Source organism: Euprymna scolopes, chromosome 45 (genome assembly GCF_053919585.1).
Source record: "Euprymna scolopes isolate OS-2025 chromosome 45, ASM5391958v1, whole genome shotgun sequence".
In the NCBI taxonomy this organism is placed as follows: domain Eukaryota; kingdom Metazoa; phylum Mollusca; class Cephalopoda; order Sepiida; family Sepiolidae; genus Euprymna; species Euprymna scolopes.
In genome coordinates this window covers 31872093-31889396 of record NC_136526.1, presented here as the reverse complement: position 1 = coordinate 31889396, position 17304 = coordinate 31872093, and the positions used below count along the sequence as shown (strand labels likewise).

General features: G+C 33.7%; 1 long non-coding RNA gene across 1 annotated transcript; it reads left to right on the top strand.

Annotated features, from left to right (window-relative positions):
* The first annotated feature begins 397 nt into the window (after positions 1-397).
* On the top strand, positions 398-14735 carry LOC145269366 (uncharacterized). Its single transcript, XR_013865011.1, has 2 exons — positions 398-533; positions 14360-14735. It is a non-coding gene; the product is annotated as an uncharacterized LOC145269366 (long non-coding RNA).
* Positions 14736-17304: the final 2569 nt, after the last annotated feature.

Genomic DNA, 17304 nt, shown 5'->3' with positions numbered 1-17304 from the left:
ATTTGTAGTTTTAATTATTTTTATATTCTTTTCAATATCAAATATATATATTTTAATATCCATGTACTTATCGATTCTATGTGAATTATTTTTTGTAATTCTTGCAGTTTTCTTCTATTATTATTCCTTATTTTTATTTGGATTTTTTTTCATTTTTCGTTACATTCGATCGTTTTCTTTCGCCTTCTATTTATTCTTTTTCATTCCTTTTTTCTTTCTTTCATTATTCATTTCCAAAATACACATTTGCACATTCTATTTAAAAGGCGTCTCGGCCTTCTTTTCTTCTTCTTTCTTAATTTTTATTTCTACCGCCCCGAAGCCACACTTGCATGATCGATTTCTAGGCGTGGCCGTATTAAAACGCGACAAACGGTTATACTTCTTGCTATAAAAGCTCGTGTGTGGTCATTAGAGCAACAACACACAAAAAAAAAACCCAACTGTTGGTGATTGCATATCGAACTGATTCTTTTGTTACGAACGGACGCGAGTTACGATATTTAAAAAAAGTACGAACTAACATCAAAGCGGTACGTATTTACGAAGGTATGTTAGCTGATAGGTCAGCCTGTGACCGAAGAACTCAGACGGGGTCATTGATTCACTAGAGAAAATAGTTCTCTGTAAATACATGTTTTAAATTTGAAACGTCAAACAATTGTTTTATTGAATATGATGTTGATTTTTTTTTTATTTAATTTTATTCACCCCAAAAGAAGGCACATTGACACTTACTTTTCCACCTACCTGAGATTTTGTTTGTGTGTTTGTTTTTATAAAGTAGTTTTAAATGCTATTTATTTTGTAGTAACTAAATTTTATAGAATAAAAAAATGTTTACATTTTGTTTTCTATAAGCAAACAAGCGAAGAAACATATTATTTGTAAAATACATTTAAGAAGTCTTTTAAAATTGTATTTTTCTATATAATGGTGTACATGCATCATTATGTATGTAATTTATATAAGCAAAATTTATCTATTTGTGAGTGTGACAATAAAATAAGTTTGTCTTACCGTGCAGATACTTATTTAATATCATTATGAGTGAGTACAGATCAGGAGGTCCTGTGGAAGAGATATGAGGAAAGAGATTGACTCCGAATAGTTTAAAACAACTTTTATTTCCAGAACGCTATCTTACCGGAAGCGCCAGCTACCGGAAGTGTCCTCAACTGTCAACCCGCAGTCTTTCATATATATATATACATATATATATATATATATATATATATATATATATATATATATATATGTATATAACATTCCCCTCCCAAGATCCTTTGCTATTGAAATGCAAGTTCACTTAACATATGTAATCTTGCATCCATCATTGGTCGTCCTGACCTTAATCGAACTCCTAACTCTGGAGTTGCTGGGTTTGGTGCTCCTGATCTGGGTTGATGAACTTGCTTGGGTAAACCAAATATTGTGTCAGTTTAAGGTTGTGCTGTTGGTACCTTTGAACGAGGTACTAGCAGTAAATCTCGGCGGTTTCGGCGTATAGCTCTGCCATTATCCATCAGTACCAAGTATGGCTTTCGTTAACAATCACTTTGCCTATCCTGGACCAAGTTTTCCCATCATGTACTCTGATGTGATCCCCTATCTTTAGTGAAGGCAGCACATGCTTATTGCTGATATGCTGTTTTACCTTCTGCATGTTAGTTGGGGACGATCTGCAAAGATTAAAACCATTATTTCTTATGCTTGGAAGAAGTATTCTCAATTGGCGGTTCATCACTTTAGCTGCTGGTGAAGGAGAGTTATTTTTGCCAGGTGTTGTACGTAAGGTTATTAGAGCAAGATATGGATCGTCTCCAGTTTGGAAACATTTGTGCAGTGTTTTCTTCACTGTTTGGATGGTTCTCTCGATTAAACCATTAGATTGTGGGTATTCTGGACTGCTAGTTACATGGAAAAAAATCCCATTTTTTAGCAAATTACTTGTATTGTTGAGACTTAAATTAGGGTCATTATCGGATATTACCTGTTTGGGTATACCATGGCTGGAGAAGATATGTTTTGTACAGGTTATTACTGTTGATGCAGTTGTATGTGAGCTGGCTGATTACAAAAAAAATTGAGTGGTAATCCACTACAATGAGGTAATCTTTCCCCCGTAGCCTAAAGAGGTCTGTACCAACCTTATGCCATAGATGTTCAGGAATGCTATGCCATATTTCTGGCTCTGAACTTTGTCCATTGCTATAGAGTTGACATGAATCGCATTTTTTTATCATGTCCTTCATTTCTTTGTTCATGTTTGACAAAAAGAAAGAGACTGCCTAGCATTGGATTTGGTTTTCTCAATACCAAGATGAGCCTGATGTAAAATCCTGCGCATTTCTGCTTGCATATTGGTTGGGACAACAATTTGTTGACCTTTTAATAGTAGCTCTTCCTGGTATGTCATGTCATCTCTGTAATTAAAAAATGGTTGAAGACAGGCGTTGAAATTATATCGATTCTGTGGCCATCCTGGCTTGATTTGCTGTTGCAGTTGTTGTAATGTTTCATCATTAGCCGTCTGAGTTATGAGCTGTTGTCGACGTTTGTCGCTAATGGGTATTGAAGAAATAAGGAAGTGGACAAAAAAGTTCATTTCTTTGTCAGAGATTTTTGGATTGTTGTAATTTTGTACTGCACGGGTGAGTGTGTCAACAACGTGCATTAGTTTTCCCTGAGTGTATTCAATTTCGAAATTGTATTTCTGTAAGCGTAATAGGAAACATTGTACTCTGGGTGGGGGTTTAGAAATTGGTTTTGTGACAATAGTTTTGAGAGGCTTATGATCAATGTTTATTGTTTTTAGAAAGCCCATATAAGAATTCATGGAAATGTTCACATGCAAATACTATAGACAACATTTCCAGTTCAAGCGGGCAATAGTTGCCCTCAGCTGATGCAAGACAACGGCTAGCGAATGCCACTGGAGCATAGTTATTGTTGTGTTTTTGTTTCAAGATAGTCCCAAGTCCTAGGGTTGATGCGTCTGACGAGACTCTGATAGGAAGTGCTGGGTCAAAGTATTTTAATGTGTGACTTTGTGTAACTAATTTTTTTAGTTTTTAGTCGTCCAAAAGCTTCTTTGTGTGGTTTATCAAAAGACCACATATTATCTTTTTCCAACAAGAGGCGAAGAGGTGCAGTTTCATTTGATAAGTTAGGAATTAGTTTTTCTAAGTAATTTATCATGCCTAGAAAACGCTGGAGTTCTGTTTTGTTTGATGGATCTGACATGTTCATGATCGCTTTGCATTTTTTGTCACCAGGTTCAACCTCTCTACTGGATATTTTGTGTCCTAGCAATGTCAACTCAGTTATGTTGAACTGACACTTTGATTGATTTAGTTTCATGCCGGATTTCCTTATAGCATTCAGAACCTCAGTAGTTCTCTTTTGTAAGAGTTCTGGAGTGTCTGCCAAAATTATGATATCATCCTGTGAATTTCTGTATCCTTCAACATGTTTTATGATAGCTGCTATTTTTGCATGACATATTTCACTGGCACTGTGTATGCCATATGGTAGACGGGTGAATCTGTAGCGTCCACAAGGTGAGTTGAAAGTGGAAATTTTGGAACTTTCCTCATCAACTTTAATCTGCCAGAATGCATTAGATGCATCAAGCTTAGTGAAAAACTTTGCACCTGCCATTTCCTGTATTATGTCTGATGCTCTTGGTAACCTATACTTCTCTCTTTTTATAGCCTTGTTAAGATTCCGTGGGGCAAGACATACACGAAGGGAACCATTGGGTTTTTCTACTACCACCAATGATGATACCCATTCTGTTGGTTCTGATACAGGTTTAATGACACCTAACTCTGTCATTTTTATAAGTTCCTTTTTAAATTTTTTCTTTAGTACAACTGGAATATTCCGTGGAGGGTTTATGACAAGTGTAATTTCTGGGTCCATTGTGTAATGTTATGACCCTTTAGGCTGTGTTCATAGCGTAGTATCTGTTAACTGTGGCAAGCGGGGTCAATGGTCAAAACATTATTATTATTGATATAGTATTCTTGTTAATAGATTTGAGCGACGGGTGGTTACTGGGTCAGTAATTATGATTAGAATAATAAACAATTAAATTGCGTAAGAAACGATTGACGTGTGAATCGCAAAAGGAATGTAAAAATAGAAAATATATGTAAACATTATTTTGGGGTTTTGAATAAACAAATAACTAGTTGTCGATTAGGTTGGTCTGAGACACGTAATTAGGTGACGTAAGAGAACATGTGATGTAGTTAGTTTTGGAGAGATTCAGGGAGTTGAGGATTGACCACCAGAGCGGACAGACGTTTAGACAGGGGTGGACAGACAGCTAGGAGCGGGCTGTATGAACAGAAAATATAGACTAACTGCAGATCCTGTGAAAACCATTTGGGACAACTGTAATAAATTTATAATATAAAAATATAAAGAGTTGTTTTAATGGTTTCACAAATAAGAACAGATGTCTCCAGTGGATGGTGATCGCTTCATGGTTCGTCACGGAGCAGCGGGAAGATACAGAAGAACTCTTCAAGAAAAAAAGGCATGAAGCATATATTATTCTTCTTACATATGAACTGTAAAAATATCCCATGTGATAAGTCTCATACAACATGATTCAAGTTACACGTCAATATCATGTCCTCCTAGCTTAATAACATAATACGATTTATACGTTTATTATCGGTCTGTTAAAAGAAAAATATCTTACATCCACTAGATAACAGATGACACGTTTTAATATATCATCTCCTCCAATATAAAACAATATACAGCACATACACGAAGGGAAACATTGGGTTTTTCCACTACCACCAGTGATGGTACGCATTCTATTGGTTCTGATACAGGTGTAATGACACCTAACTCTGTCATTTTTATAAGTCCTTTTTAAATTTTTTCTTTAGTACAACTAGAATATTCCGTGGAGGGTTTATGACAAGCTTAATTTCTGGGTCCATTATGATGTTATGAATACCAGGGAGAGTCCCAAGTTCTCCAAAGCATTCCTTAAATTCAAAGAGAAAATCATTCTTATTTGTGTTAATTTTGCATACTTTTTTTATTAGGTTGAGACTACTAATACAGGTGTTTAGTCCTAGCATTAGCGATGCATCTATATCTGCTATGACAAACATGACATGATACTTGACATTATTTCTTATTACTTGAGCAACACACTTACCTTGAACTGGTATTGCTGTGTCGTTATAAGCAGAAAGTGTTATGTTGGTTGAATGCAATTTTGGACGAACCAATACTCTGTAGTAATCTTTTATGGAGTCAATTTTAAATTGTATGTTCGTCCCATTGACTTGTAAATTAATGTTCCAATCTTCAGGTAAGGCATTAACTTTGTGGATTCTTGTTACTTTTTTCTCCTTGGATGAGAATTTGGCAGAGATGCTATCATCATAATTTTCATAATTATCATCATCTGTAGAAGATGCCTCACTGTCTTCCTGGTGCACTTTCTGTACTACTCTTTTAGCAGGACATCTACTCGAAAAATGATTTTTTCTTTTGCATTTATTGCAGATTCGACCATATGCAGGGCAGTTTCTACTAAAATGTGAGAATGAACTAAATCTAGTTTTTTTTTAATTTTTCTGTTAGTGTAGTTATTATTTGAAGAGTGTAGTTAAATCACTTCCGGGTCGTTGTTGTGGTTGATAAGTATTTTCCTTTCTTACGGACTTCTTTTTTGTAAAAGTTTTAATTCTTTTTGTAATACCCATAGTCTTTGTCTAGTTAGTTCAGCCGTTCGACCCGATTTTATAGCTCTTTCCAAAGTTAAATCAGATTCGACCAATAGTTTTTCTTGTAAACGTGAGTCATTAGTACATATTATTATTACATCTCTTGTTAAACTTTCACAGAGTTTACCAAATTCACATCCCTGGCTGAGTGTTTTTATCCTAGTAATGAATTCATCAAACGATTCCCCGTTTTCCTGACGAGAGGTGAGAAACTGAAAACGAGAGAGTGTTACATTTCTTCGAGGGTTACAAAATTCTTCAAATTTGTTTAAAACTGTTGCAAATTTAAGGCTGTCTTCCTCAGTTTGAAAATCAAAGTTTCTATGAATTCTGCGGCCTCGTTTGCCTAAACATTGCAAAAGAAGTCTTGTTTTGACTTCCTCACTTTTCTCGAGTTTTTCCTTTGCCGTTAAATATATTTTAAGGTCTTGTTTAAAAACCTTCCAGTCTTCAGAAAGATTTTCTGAGGAAAAATCAGGTGGAGGAACGGAATAAAATGCGATTCCATTTTATTTATTCATTATTATTATTTTTTAGTTTACAAAGCAAATGGTTCTAAACTTCTGACACCATATTGTATACATACATCATTATGTATGTGATTTATATAAGCAAAGTTGATCTATTTGTGAGTGTGACAATAAAATAAGTTTGTCTTACCGTGCAGATACTTATTTAATATCATTATGAGTGAGTAGAGATCAGGATGTCCTGTGGAAGAGATATGAGGAAAGAGATTGACTCTGAGTAGTTTAAAACGCATTTTATTTCCAGAACGCCATCTTACGGAAGCACAAGCTATCGGAAGTGTCCTCAACTGTGTCGAAATTTATCTTGCTTCCAGATAAATTCGACGCGTGAACAAAGCCAGCAAAAAAAAATAAGAGGATAAAATTACGAAAGAAATGGGGTAAAGAAGTTAACACAGGTCTTGTTTGAAATGAAAAATAGGTTTTATTTACAGAAAACAGTTGCAAATTGTTGGCCTTTGCCGGCAGGAACAAGAAACGCCAAAATAACGAAGACAAAACACGCTCGCAATATTACAGTAACAAAACAAAAAATGTTGGTTCTTCTATATAAAACAATGTTTTAAAGGAAGGGTCGTTTGTCAACCCGACTACCACAGAAAATATAAAAAGTAAAAGTACTTCCGAAATAAAGCCTTAAATAAAGGAACGTACTCACAAAAATAATGTTCAAAGTTCAAGCACCTTTTAAATTCGTTAAATTAAAGGCTCGTTGCACGTTGCTTGCTCCAAGTCTGTGGAGTGAAGCTTGTATCACTTCTTTGAATATGAGTTTCTTTCCCTGAAAACACTCTCTCCGCAGCAGTGCCAAATAGAAGTTGAAAGGAGAACCGCCTCGTCGCGTCTACTGTGTGTACAGTTCTTCTCCTTGGAGGGAAAGGCTTTGGGATTCACGCTCAGCTGATGGGATGCACGTTCTCCTGCTTAGCTGGCGAATTCGAAAAGGAAGGCCTCTTCTCTTGGACAACGGAGCTAGCAGAGTTTTATTCAAAATCGTGGTAGTTTCGTACAAAAAAAGGACACGAAACCCAATCCAATAAAACAATATATATAAATATAAATCATGAAACAACATAAAAAAAATATAAGTATATACGCGGGGGGGGGGGGAGTATTCAATTGTTGGTGTAAAAACAGACAAAAATCCAACAACTGTCAACTCGCAATATATATATATATATATATATATATATATATATATATATATATATATATATAACATAAAAAACAATTAGCATTTATTTGCTTCCAACGAAGACAATATTAGAAGCTTCCCACATTGAAAAAAAAGAGTTTATTTTTATAAAAGTTTTTTTTAATTATTATTAAAATGCGTTTGGAATTTTAAAAACTAACTCTTTCATAATTATGCATTTTTAAACTTTACACTGAGACAATTTTATTATTTTGTTTTGTTTTTTGGGGGACTACATTAAAATCGATTTTTTGTAATGCTTGTATTTAAATATCTAATGTATGATGTCCTATTTTCTTACCATAAAGCTTTAAATTCGACCTTATGCCAAACTTTGCCCGGATGGGAAGCTTAGTAAATTGTCAAGTTTGTTTATTCTTTTGATATAAAAAGTAAGTTTTATAAGGATCTGCACTAGCAGTGTCAGGAATTGCCATTAAAACTGCGTGATAAACACTTGAATAATTCGACCTCCTATCTTTCGAAGCTTATAACCATTTGAAAAATGTAATTCAAACCCTAATTTATTTTCAAAGACCAAATTTTAAAAACATAACAAATTATGCAACAGTTGTTTTTTTTATCGGTTTTCTTTAAAAAGATTTGAAGAAAATCAACGAATTTATACATACTTCGAATATAAAAATATATATAAATTCCAAAAATAACTTACCTATAAAAAATACTGTTCAATGGGTACTTCCATTCTTCATTGTAAAGAATTCATTAATATTTATACTTATATTCCATGTCCTTTGTGCATAAAATGCTTTTTAAAGCGAGTATAAAAAATACCGCGACATGTGATGTTTCACAACTGGAATAAAGGGAGACAAACGCCGCCTTTTAATCCAGTTGACAACTTCAGTGGCTTTAAGAGCCAGAATTAATCTCCCTTTCTATTGCTGACTGTAAACAAAAGTTAATAAAATATGGGCCACCGTAGGTGAAAAATAGTTACATTTTACTCGTCAGTTTTTGCTTGTAAAAAAAAAATACACTCGACGAATTTTTGATATTTTTTTCTCGAAGAAATACATAAGTTTTTTTATTTAATATATTTTATTTCGCCCTTATGGAATGACTTTTTTTTAATATCTAAAAAAAAATTGAATGAAATAGAAAAAATTGTTGTAATTCTACGAAATTTTCTGCACAATATAATAACATTACAGTGGCGGCTCGTGCATGGGGCTGTGGGACTGCAGCACCCCCAAGTTATTTCTACACAATATTAATGATAAAATTAAAAATAATACGTTTGTTTATTATTATTATTATTATTATTATTATTTTTTTTTTTTTTTTTTTTTTCTATGTGTACATTATAAAATCATTAACTTTAATGCCGGTATCTCCAAATGCATATAATAACAAAAATAAAACTTGCTTGGAGCTGTGAAATTCACAGTTACACTTTCTTAATTAAATTCTCTTGTACGCATGCGCGGATTAGACGCTTTAGGCAGCCGATGAAAGCCTCTTGAAGAACTGTCGATTGGCGCAGTTCCGTGTCGTGAAATTCGTTGTTTGCTTAGAGTGTGCGCCTGTATAGATATGATAACATTGTTATTGAAAAAAAAAAGTAGGTTTACTTATATTTTTTAAAATTATTATTAAAATCTGCACATAACGTGTTCTTGTACATAAAATATTGTGCTATTTTTTTTTTAAATACGCACACTTTTAGCGTTGCGTCGTTGCGATTTAAGTTGGTAGCAGACGGAAATATATAATATGCAGAAACTGTTTATTTTTATTTATTAAAAGTATTCGGGAATTTAGCAGTGAAGCTAACACGCGGCCAAGGGTAAAAACCGAATATACAATAAATAAATCTTACCATAAAAATAAAGTTACTTTTCCATCTACCTGCCTTTTTGTTTGTTTCTTTAAAGTAGTTTTAAATGCTATTTATTTTGCAACAACTAAACTTTACAAAAAAAAAACTGTTTACATTTTTTTCTAGAAGCAAAAAAGCGAAGAAACAGTTTATGTTGAAAATACATTTTAGTTAGAAATCTTTTTAACGTGTATGTTAAATATAAAATATAAAAAAGATATAATATAAAAAATAAAATATAAAAAAAATTAGCATTTATTTGCCTCCGACAAGGACAATGTTAGAAGTTTTACACTTTGAAAAATGGATTTTTTACACAAGATTTTTTAATTAAAATGTGTTTGTAAGTAAAAAAAAAACACAGTTTTTTATAATTATGCATTTTTAAACTTTACATTGAATTTGTTAGTAGATGGGTCAGATAATACGCATTAAAAAAAGTAATTATTGACCACCAGAGCGGACTGAGACAATTTTAATTTTTTTGTTTTTTGGGGAAGAAAGCTACATTAAAATTCGATGTTTTATAATGCTTATATATGACATCCTATTTTCTTATAATAAATCTCCACTTTATGTCGATCCTTACCGGCATGGGAAGGTCAGTAAAATAGCCAAGTTTGTTCTTTGTATATAAAAAGCAAGTTGTTAAAAGATTTGTAAATAAAATTTTGTATCTTTAAATATTTTTGTTTGTTTGCTTACTATATAAAAATGTAAACTTTTTTATTTTGCATTTTATTTACAAATACGTTTTGTGATAAATACATCTTTAAAAATAAATTTTGTAAATAAAACTATTAAATAAAACGCTATTTTCAAATAGTAAACTCCTAAATTAACCCTCGTAGGGAGGCAGGTAAATTTCAAAGTTTTTCGTTTTTGTTTTTATAAAAAATAAGTTATTTTTTAAAATGTTTTTCGTTTGTTTGCAAAAAAAAAAAAAAAAAAAAAAAAAACGCAAACTTTTATTTAATCTGAAAAGTTTAAAAGGAATAAATATATATATTATTTTAGTCTTTTAATAAAAAAGTTTTTGCGTATTATCCATTTCTGATTGATTATTTGTCTTTGTTATATAATTGAATATTTATTTGAATGTTTGTTTATTATTTGATTAAATATTTATTTATATATTCGAATTCCTTTACACGATATTAAAAAAATACGTAAAACTTTTGAAGGAGCACCCCCACTAATTTCAGGCACGAGCCGCCACCATTATAAGGTTTCACTTAAAAAAAAATCAACGTGGTTAAAAAAAAGGGGGTTTTAACTTTGGACTTTACAAGTAAATTTGCAAATACCTTTTCTTTTTCGTTTTGAATTAGCTTATTTTATTTATTGATTTTTTAATCTTAAATTTGTGATATATAAATTTGAGGTGAGAAAATTAATTATTTTCATTTGAATAGACATTTCAAAATGGGAAAGGTGCATTTAAAAAACGCTTGTCTAGAATATTATATTCGGTTTATTGGAAAGAGCATAAACTTTTACATTGACTCTAAAACTTTGAAAATCTATTAAAATTTTTCTATTGGTTCAATTTTTACGATATGTAAAAATTGAACCAATAGAAAAATTTTAATAGATTTTCAAAGTTTTAAAATTGAAAACAAAAATAACTCGTAAAATTCAATTGATTTCATTACGTAAAAAATGGCTGCATAAACGCGCGCAGGCACTGTTTTTTTAATAAACAATAAGATTTCTATTATTTTTTAAACAACATTAATAGTTTATTTTGGAAGTATATTCAATAAAGAAAATAAACAGCCCACTTTTAAAAGAGAAGTTACGAGTTTTTTTTTAATATTTTATTCGCAGTTTCGTGTCAAAAATTCCAAAAAAATTCTGACACACCTAGATCTGCACATGAAATTATATATCTTTATATATGTCTTGTTTGTTTGACCAATATACAAAAATGTAAACTTTTTTCTTATTTTATTTAAAACTACGTTGTGTTATAAATACATTTTTATTAAAAAAAACAAATATTATAAATAAAACTGTTATTAAATAAAACGCTTTTTTAAAATAGTAAAACCTTAAATTTACCCACGAAAGGAAACAAGTAAATTTCAAGTTTTTTTCTGTTTTTTTTAAAATAATTTATTAAAAAATTGTAAATAAAATGTATTTTTAAAACGTTTTTCGTTTGTTTGCTTGCAGAAAAAAATTCAATTTTTATTGAATCTGAAAATTTTAAAAGGAATAAATTTATATATTAGTTTTTATCATTCTGTAAATATACACAAATTAAAGGAATATTTTTAATAAAAATAGTTTTTGAGTATTATCCTTTTCATATTGGTTATTTATATTTGTTATATATTTGAATATTTGTTTATTGTTTGTTTATCATTTGTTTAAATATTTCTTTATATATTCGAATATTTGTTTTTCTTTTACACAATATTAAAACAATTGGTAATGCTTTTTGAAGCAGCAACCACACTAATCTTAGACACGAGCCGCCATTGATCCAGCTTCATTCATTTTGCAATATTCTTTGCAGCTTTTTTAGTGGAGGTTTTATTGCTGCTTTATTTCGGACTTTTCAAGCTCATTTATCGTTTTCAAGAATTTTCTCTGGTATCATCCGACTAGTAGTATAACGTGTGTTTAAGTTGTTTTTTGTTTTGTTTTTTGGTTTTGGTTTTTATTTTTGTCAGCGAAGATGATGATTTTATGGAATTCTAGTGAGTTTCAGTTCTGTTGGGCTTGTGTAATACTGTTTCCATATAGTTTAGTTTAGGTCTCTTGTTCATAGGGCCGTAGCGACGCTCCTACAATGGACTCGGTTCTGGCTGGTCCTTTTCAGTTCGGCCCATGTCATTACGGCAACCCTGGTCTCAGCCTCAATGCTTCTTTTCCATGTCTGCTTCGGGCGATCAGTTTTACGCTTGCCTTGTGGGTTCCATTCAAGGACCTGCCTGGTGATGTTGATGCAGGCTTCCGTAAGGTGTGGCCAACCCAGCTCCATTTTCGTTTTTTTATCTCTATCTCCATTGGGGTTTGGTTGGTTCTTGTCCCACAGTTGTTCATTGGAGACGGAGTCTCTGGCCATCTGATGTTTAGGATGTTTCTGAGACATCTGTTGGTGAATGACTGGAGTTTGTGGGTGTTGGTCTTGCTCACTCTCCATGTTTCGGAGCCATAGAGTAGAACCGACTTCACATTGGTGTTGAAAATTCGGATCCTTGTCCAGAGTGAGACGGCTGTTGTTCTCAAGATTCGGCTTAAGATGCTTAAGGCGTGTCTGGCTTTGCTTATCCAGCGCTTGATGTTCTCTTCTGTCCCTCCATTCCTGCTGACAACACTGCTCAGGTACACAAACTTGTCAACCTCTGTAATGTTCTCTTGTTGTAGTTGCACTGGATCTTGCCTTCTGTTATTTATCCTCATGACCTCTCTTTTCCCGATGTTGATCTGGAGTCCAGTCTTCCCAGCTTCCTCTGCCACACGACATACATTCTCCTGCGCCTCCTGTAAACCTGTGTGAAAAGAGGCTAATGTTATCTGCATAGTCCAGGTCTTTGTAGTTCCTTAGCTTTTTTTTTCACTACTGTCACAACCAGGTGGTGGTCCTATGCCGCGTCTGCACCTCGCTTTACCCTGACATCGTGGTGGCTCCATCTCCACTTTCGCCCAATTGTGACATGATCAATGTGGTTCTCTGTCTTTTCATCGGGAGGAATCGATGTGGTCTTGTCGATAGTCTTATGTGGAAAAAGGGTTCCCCCAATGACCAGTTCGTTCAAAGTTCAGAATTAGGTGAACATTTCTCCGTTCTCCTTCCGTTCTCCAGTGTCATGCCTGCCCATTATAAGATCTGTGTCCGTGTTGTCCATGCCAACCTTGGCGTTCAAATCTCCAATCAACATCTTCATTCCCTCTTTGGTGTTTTGTCCACAGTTGTTTGAATCTGCTCGTAACCCTTATCTTTGTCTTCAATGTCCGCTGCGTTGGTAGGGGCGTAACACTGTATTATAGTGAGTTTCCTGCCTTTGGAGTTGAATCTTGCCATGAGAACTTTTGAAGGTACAGGTTTCCAGGACAAAAGTGCTTGCGCTGCCCCAGGCGTCATTAGCAGCGCTATATCGTACATGTAAGGTTGGTCTTCTTCTTGTCCAGAGTAGATGATGGTGTCTCCATTCGTCAGTCTTGTTCTTCCCCTTCCATTCCATCGGGTCTCACACAGTCCTAAGATCTTAAGATTGTATCTGTGAATCTCACTGCACACATATGCAGTCTTGCCTGTCTCGTATAGAATTCTGATGTTCCAGGTCCCTATCCTGGGTTTGGCCTTGGTCATCAGAATGGTTGTCGGCTCACTGGCTTCCCGGAGGCTTTCCACCGCTCGCATCATGAACTCTACTAGAGAGGACTCTTCCTGGACCAAGAAGTCCACGGATGATGTCGGTGCGGTTTCTGTAACTTTCTTTCTTTTACAGAATTGGCTTCTAACCCCCAACCTGGAGGACAAGTGAATGCTCTTAGTCTGATCTCTACCCTTCAACCTGTCTGGCTTGGGTGACCGTACTAGGTGACGAATCTCCCGCCAGCATAGCTATCCGGATCCTAGAGACACGCAAGCCCTCTAATCACGCAAAGGTTGCACTGGCTAGGGGGACTGTTTCTATATGTTTTGTTTCATTTGTATTTTCCCTTGTTGGTGTTTTCTTAGTTATGTAAATTGCTATTCGCATGCTTAGGATAAACACAGAACATTACTACGTTGTTTTTCATTATTTTCATGAAACAATGCATTTTATTGAACTACTGTTTCGCTCCCCTGCTAAAGAAATCCAAGTAAATGACAAGTCTCTAGTGATTTAGATTACTCTCTATTTCTTTCAGTAACAAATTAGTTTGCGTAAATACAACAGCCGTATTATTATTTATATATAGTTTTTGGATTATTTTGTAGAAATATATTTCGCCTGTAAATATTAGAATTTTAGTGGTTTTCCATTTACTAATACGTGTTTTCTATTAAAACATATTTTATTTACAGAACACGATAAAGAAACATGACGTCATTCGGTGTGTATTCAAAAGCGCTGCTGTGCTGTTTGCTCATCAGTATCTACGTTGCCGGCTTTAGTGACTCTGTACTAACGGGCGACACCAACGAAGCGGTCACTATTGAAAGGCGTTACGCGCCTTTCAATAGTGGCAAGCATGCCGCAGCCGCACGTATACATCGCAGACGCAGATGTACTGCTCGAAATAACAGTTATCAGAGGTGTAAGGCCAATAAAGGTAAAGAAGCTTGTGGACCAAAACCAGATTGCACGGGTTAAGGATTGTTTCGTAATTGACGGCAATGATGATGCAGTTTCTGTTTTATGCTGAATGAAATACTTTTGTTAATAAAGGTTTCAGAAATATATTTTGTTGATGTTCATTTTTAATAATAACTAAATAATTTTTGTATTCTTCAAAGTTAAATATATTCACACACACACACACACACACACACACACACACACGCACGCACACATATATATATATATATATATATATGAACAAATGATTAATAAACCATGTTAAAAACATCTTGAAAAAGAGTTAAAAACATATTTAATTTTAAAAAGGAAGCACAAGGTAAGTGAATAGTCCTTAATCCGCGGAGTTCCTTCTCATCAGAGGTGTTGGAATTTTTTTTTTTGTACCAATAATGGTGCATCCCCCCTGTTTACATTTATTATTGTTTATCTGGTTCTTATATATGATTTTTTGTGTTTTATATCCATTATGCCTTTTAGTTTTGTATATTTTCGGTTTGTACGAAACTCCCTTCAATTTGGAGAAAAGAGAAATGCTAGCTCTGTGATGACGTCACGAGCTCAGCGCGTATTTCGCCCTCTTTTGAAATTCTGCTGTCGAGGAGAGAGACCGTGTTCTTTGCCCGGCGCTGAAGATGGAATTTTGAAGAGCCCTCCTTGAAAGAAGTAAACCCGGCTGTGACGAGACAGGCTTCTGGAAATTAACTACGTGGCTGCGGTCCTGCACGTATTTATTTTATTATTATTTTACAAGGAGTGGAATTTAAAGAAAATACCTTTTACGTGACAAGGTATTATGGAATTTCCTATCCGGACAAGCGACGAGGTCTTGCTCCTGTAATACATGTGTGTCTACGGTTTTCACGCAGGAAAGGAAAATTCTAAAAGAACTTTAAACAAAAAAAAAGGGGGGAAAGGCCACTTGCCTGACAGGCTTTCAATTGTGAGTACGCTCCTGAAATTAACTTCACATGCGAGAATGAATGGGAGATACTACTATTTTGTATATTCTTGTTGTATTCGTAATGGGTACGCACAACTTCTTTATAAGAACCAGCAGTGTCGTTATTTTTTCTTTACATGTTACCTTTTCATTATATGTTACATTGGCGTTTTAAGTTTAATGCCCGCAAAGGGAAAAATTTGCAACTTATTGTAAATAAAGTTTCTTCTTCGTTTTAAAGCAAAACATTTATATTTTATTCTTTACCCCCCCCTCCTTTGTTTCATGCTTTTTTTTCAGCTTAGTTACTTTAGCGTCGAATTTATCTGGAAGCAAGATAAATTCCGACAGAGGGCAGGAATTAGCAAAATGCGGGATCAGATTTTGCATGTAAAAGTATTTAATGAAACCATAAGTAAGTCACAGATCTTACTTAGTTAAAAAAAATCTTGAGGTAAGGGGAATAGGAGGTAAAAGAAAAAATGATAAAAAGATTTCACATGAATGGATAGTCTAATGAAGGGTAAAAAAATCCAAGAACGGTAAAATCCAAACACGGTCGAATTAAAAACTTCCAATTCAACAGGTAAGTTCCAAATGGTCAAAAATAATCCAAAAGGCAGAATTCCTTGGAAAAAATCACAAATGGAATGAGTTCAAAATCATTAAAAGAAAAGTTCAAATGTGCACAGAAAAAGCACTGGAGAGAATATTTAAAACACGTCTGCCAAGGCCAGAAGAATCAAGTAAATTATATATATATATATATATATATATATATATATATATAAGTTTTAGCGGGCATACAAACACACACATTAATATACAGACGACTGAGATTTTTATAATAGATTAATATATTTGTTTCTATGTTGAAGTTTTTAAAAGTGTTTAAATTTTAATATAATGTTGGATAAAATAAATGCCCTCATCAAAATTTTATGTACAAATGACATCTAATTTTCTCTAAACTATATTTAGGTTATGAATCAGCTTGGCCGATGTGATCGTTTTTTCATTAGTTATTAGGTGCTCAAGCATGTCGTTTATTTTATCCACGATGTTTTCTATTATTTTGCCGAACAAATTTAACTAACCAATGGTTATTAATAATTTTAATTATAGTATTTGAAATTGAAATGTGTTTATTGTTGTGTATCAGTAAAAAATAATGAAGGGCTTATCTGTGTTGCTCCATGAGAAAAGAACAGAAACAAGATGGCCGACTTATTTATGTACTTGGGAAAGGCAGTACATGATGGGAAAGATATTTCTTTTTCTATTTTATTGTGAAGTAGGACATAAAAATCAGTGAGCACTTTTACCCACACTACTCTTCTCTAGAGTATTCTTGAAAACTGCCCAACTGTAGAACATGTCTTGGAAACTGCTCTTCTGTAGAACATGTCTTGGAAACTGTTCTTCTGTAGAGCATGTCTTGGAAACGGCTCTTCTGTAGAGCATGTCTTGGAAACTGCTCTTCTGTAGACCATGTCTTAGAAACTGCTCTTCTATAGAGCATGTCTTGGAAACTGCTCTTCTGTAGAGCATGTCTTGGAAACTGCTCTTCTGTAGAGCATATCTTGGAAACTGCTCTTCTGTAAAGTATGTCTTCTGTAGAGCACGTTTATTGAAATAAAATTAAATATTATTTTATTAACATAGCTTTATAGATTCTATTCCATTATAATATTTCAAGATTAATATGAACGGGGTGAGGGTTAATTG